Genomic DNA, 5,416 nt, shown 5'->3' with positions numbered 1-5,416 from the left:
CAAACACCTCTCAAAATGTTACTTTTATTATCTCTATATGTGTTGACTGCCAAAACCCACCGGCGGGCAGCGGCCTTGTCAACACCGTAGAGCCGGGAAGAGCCTAGAGCTGCGGCTGGCTGAGACCCCTCCGAGCGACGGCCCGCAATGCTCTTCTGGTCACACGCGGAGATACGAAGTGCAAGGGCGTGCCACCTGACCTATACCTGGCCGGGGAAGGTGATGGGGATGCCTCGCTTAGTTTCTCGCAGGGCATACATGTAAACATTAAATACGAGCCTCGATCGGCTCTCGAGGTTATCCCGTGAATCGGCTCAAAGAGCCGATCCACCCATGATTCGTACGGGGTGCACGAATACTTGGTGGTCCTGCTTGATCAAGATAAAGCTAATGAGATCTACGACGATTTAGGGTTTTCACCGCATAATCGGATCATCCTACTCCAGGTTGGGCCTCGCGGCCACGCACGGTGCTCGTAAGCCGATCCTAAACAAGGCCTAAAAACCAACATGGAGTTGATCCTCGGAACATCCTGTTTAGGACTTGCGAACGCCACCCTACGTGCCACTCGGATCCTCCCCCCTTTGTAAGGCCTAACTATTGCGGATATTAAACTAATCCTTGTAGAACAAGGAGCAATCGTAACGGATCAGATCTACTAAATAATGATCAAGCGGGTGCCGCCCCCACACCCGAGATAGGCGTGAGGGCGGCTAGATATGCAAGGGTTGCACTACGTAAGCATGCTTAAACGAAGAACAATGCTAACCCTAACACATCTATGATAACTACGTTGCTCGCCATCAAAAGCGCTTCGAGTACGAGCAACGCATGAACAACGTGGGGCTTGTGCTGCCTAGATCGCAAGATGCGATCTAGGCAGCATGTCGCTTACCTGATAGAAACCCTCGAGATGAAGGAGTTGGCGATGCGCCGAGATTGGTTTGTTTTGGGTTGAACGTGAGTTGTTGTTTATTCCATAAACCCTAGATACATATTTATAGTCCAGCGGACTTTCTAATGTGGGCGTGCACCAAACCGTGCACGAGTAAGATTCTATCTCTAAACTAAGATACGATCTAATATGTTACAGATACACGGGAAATTAAACCCAACTTGGTATAACAGGCCGATTCACGTAATCCTCCATGTATATTTCCTTAAGCCCATCTTGATTGCGGCCCACCTCTGACTCGGTTAAATTCTGGTGATAACACATGCCCCCTGGTTTTGGAATTGGTAATTCCAAAATCACTCTGCTTTCCTTCGTCGGGTCATGTCGTGGCAGAACCGTCGCAGTATCCCTCATGATGATGCCTTGCCTTCTCAACTTCTCCGCGTGACCTGGCAGTTTTTTTTCTTTTTTAGGCATCACTTCCTCGGAAACTGCTGTGGCATTGAATTTCCACTATATCCTCCTTCGATTTAACCGCTCTGAACAGTTCTCCTCTGTATCTCCTTCGCACTAGCACTCCAAAAGCCCTCCCAGCCACCATGTCTTCTTCCTCCTCTGCCCCATCGGATCTTGCCAGCCAATCATCCACGTCCCGTGAGCCGACGCCGGAGTACAACGCGGCGGCGGTCCACGCGGCCAACACCCGCCGCGCCATTGCGGCCGGGGAGGAGTCAGACCACAACTTCTCCATCTGGTCCGAGGACGACAAGTCCTCGACGGATGGGGAGAGCGACCTCCGCTTCCTCGCCGGCGGGGAACCGGAGGAGGAGAGCGATGACGATCGCTTCTCCTGGGATGACTTCACCTCCTCCGAGGGGGTGAAGGAGGAGGAAGAGGAGGAGGAGGACGGCGACGAGAGCTCCTCCGACGAGCCGCCGGCCAAGCGGTTCTGGCCCTTGGCCGGGCAACCTTAGCGATTTCGACAGCGACGAGGACGACGCTGACGAAGAAGACGAAGACAACGAGGGTCCGGTCGGCGGCCATTGGAGCGACGACGAGCCCGCCGGGAGCAGCGCCGACAGTGGCGACGACGGCGACGACGAGGGCAGTGATGGCCCATAGATAGGACCCCTAGAATAGGGCCAGTAGTAGTAGATGGGGCAATGTATCCCCTAGTATTTCCTTTTGAGAGCAATTAGCTCTTTATGAGAAATCTCGCCTATCAATGAAGAACTGTTCCCCAATTTGATTTTGCCGATTTCTTCTGAGTTTAATTGAGCCGATTCCCTCTTCTACTGACCTTGCCGATTCGTCCCCTTTGCCAATGTGTAATGAGCCGATCGTACCGCATCGGTCCTTTGAAATTCACCCTTCCCTTCTTCAACTGATGATTTTCTAAATCTGGTGGAAAATGCAGAATCTTCAGGAAAACCTTTGAACTTTTCCAAACAAACCCAAAAATCTTTTTCAGTACTCATCATTGTGAGGAAGGTCGCAGTGAAGGACCGGCATCGACCACCAGATTGAACAGAGTATCCACTAGGCCTGTTGCCCCCCGAGCCTTACTCGAGGCGAGAATGTCAGAGAAAATGCACCACAGCCGATCCTTTTCCTTCCTCTGACAGCCGACAATCTTCAGCTGAACTAGCCCCACAGATTGGAAATCCTGGATTTGGTGGAGACTTGATAAACATCGCACAACTAGAGTCGATGGCTATGCATCGGCTGTTTCTTGATTCTGAAGTCGATGCCCTTGCATCGGCTGTTCCAAAGATGTTCCTTTTTTTTTTATTTGGCCGATTTTTCTTAATCAGCCCCCAATGTTTCTCTGCACGCATGTTCACACATGATTTTTTTATTTGGCCGATTTTTCTTAATCGGCCCCCAATGTTTCTCTGCACGCATGTTCACACATGTTTTATCTGCACATGTTTATCTGATTATATGCCCCCCGAGCCGATATCTGCCAGATTACTGCAGGTATCGGCTTGTATGGTTAGCCAGGGCACTGCACTTGCACGTCGGCTTCGCAAAAATCCATGCTGACTCTCGTCTGCCGACGTGGCCACTGCTCAATAGATCGGTGCTGAACGCAAGCAGAACATGTGGTGAAGGTAATTTTGGCCGATTGCCTGAATCGGCCTCCATTTTCATTTGAGCGCTGTCTGAAGGTTCCGTAGCGTTCCTTCATAATTTTTGGGGCCGATCACAAGGATCAGCCTTGCCCGATTTGCTCATTGGTTTGATCTTGCTATTCGGTTAGGCTGGATAAAACCAACCCAACCTCTGACTTGATGCGCTTGCTGTCGTCCACCTTAAGTGCACCGTAGAGTCGTGGAGCACTAAGCTCTGTCGGCAAGACGAGTACCATGTTTGTGCCAGCCGATGTTTCATCATCGGCTTTCCTTTGTTTGGGGCGCCACTCCATTTTTCGTGGACGACCCTCTTCATCCAGGGTTCGCTGAACCTTTGCAGCCAGATCAGGTCGTGCCTTCCTTAGCGTATGCAGGTACAATTTTTCGGCTTCCTCCAGGCCGCGCAATCGCTGAACCCTGCGCTTTTGGGAACGGCTGAGTCCGTCAGGGCACCACCTTGGCCGGTGGTACTCGTCTTCTTCTACTTCTCCCTCGTCTTCCGAATCCTCAAGATCTGCCGAACGAGGTGACTCAGCCGCGTTTGCTTTGTGGCGGGAGAGGCCCTAGGCGCTCGAACACAGACACGTTGGCTGCCTCCTTCTTCTTCTTGTTGCATTCTGGGCAATTGCCGATTGTGGGCAATCGGCTCATTCCTGAATCCCAGCAGTGTCTGAAGAAGGGGCAGTCCCAGTGCCTGGCGTTGTCATCTTGCTCCCTTGATTTTTCCGTGGCACGGCGTTCGTGCTCCTCCTCATCGTGATCCTGCCGACGATGTCTTCTGGCTTCTCTAGCCAGATGATCTCCTCTATCATCATAATTGGACCGTCGGCGTTGGTCATACTGACTCACATATTTGTTGAGGAGGTGATCAGAGAGAGGCCGTTGATATCTTATGTTCTTCACCTCTCCCTCTCGTGACGTAGCGCTTGCCATCATGACGGAGCCGATCGCGTGGAGCGGCCTCCTCCGTATCCTTGCTATGAGAGCAGCTCGCCCTCGTCTCCATCTCTGCCGGAGTGGTTCCCGTGTCCTACCATGTTGATGCCGAACGAGGGACCTGGCCGGCAACCCTTAGGGTAGGTGACTTCCACCATGTTAACGGCGGGGAAGGGTTGGGTGTCGACCTTCATGGCGCATCGGTTGAAAATTAGCCGTCCCTTCTCTATCGCCGCTTGGATGTGCCGACGCCACACCCTGCGGCCGTTGGTGGCATGGGAGAGCGAGTTGTGGAATTTGCAGTATGGCTTTCCGTTTAGCTCTTTCGCCGTGGGGAACTTGAGACCTTCAGGAATCGTCAACTCGTTTCTCCTTGAGCAGGAGGTCGAAGATTTGTTCGGTCTTGGTCACGTCAAAATCAAATCCCCGGGCGGCCCCGGTGGCTTTACCCATTTGCGTGACACGGGGTTCCTCCCCGAGTCCACTCAGCCACTCGCTACTTCTTGGTCTCCCGCAGGCACTTCATCTTCCTCTCGTATCGACCATGACTACCGCACGCTTGAACTTGTCTTGGCACAGGTCCGGGTGGCGCTGTTCATATGCCGATAATTTCTGAACCATGTGCGCCGCCGAGGGATAATCCGCTTGGGAGGCCATGTCCTTGAGCTGTGTTGCAAGGCCTGCTATCGCCAACTCGATCGCTTCCTTTTCAGTTATACGAACCGAATAACATCGGTTCCTAAGATTCCTCGAAGCGCCGGATGTACTCCGTCACCGTTTCCCCGCGCTTCGACGTAGTTGTGCTAGATCGGCAATGCCAGACTCGGAAGCTTCGAATGGTATTGCATATGGAATTGTTCTTCCAATTGCTTCCAAGACTGGATGGAGTTTGCCTGGCAAAGAGGTGTACCATCCAAAAGCCGATCCCGTGAGGGACCGTGAAAAGAGCCTCACGCGTAGCTGATCCGACACCGAAGCCGGTCCTAGTTGAGCCAAATATCGGCCGACGTGCTCGATGGAGCCGGAGCCATCCGATCCACCGAATTTAGAGAAGTCGGGAGCCGATATTTAGGTGGCAGCGGGATCATCTCGTAATCGTCGGGGTACGGCTTGGAATAGCCGATCGCCCTTCTTTTCGGCACCATGCCGAACCGGTCTCTCGCATGGTACCGATCTGATCCGTCGTGCTGGCTGTAGGAGTTGCACTCTGAAGATTCGCCGGGGTGGCGTACTTAGCCAGCCATGTTTGCTTTTCCAGCTCTGAGCCAACTGCAGGAGCTGGGCTCGGGAGTTTCGTCGGTGTAGCGTACTTAGTTAGCCACGTCTGCTTCTCAAGCTCTGTTGCTGACGTTCCTCCTGTCTTCGCCGGAGCCCCCGATGTTGTGGCCTGGTTTGTGAGTGCCCAGTCACCACAATCTGGCACATACGTGCACGCATATCCTTGAGGGAT

This window comes from Lolium rigidum, chromosome 2 (assembly GCF_022539505.1).
Source record: "Lolium rigidum isolate FL_2022 chromosome 2, APGP_CSIRO_Lrig_0.1, whole genome shotgun sequence".
NCBI lineage: Eukaryota > Viridiplantae > Streptophyta > Magnoliopsida > Poales > Poaceae > Lolium > Lolium rigidum.
Note: the sequence above shows the minus strand (reverse complement) of the source record.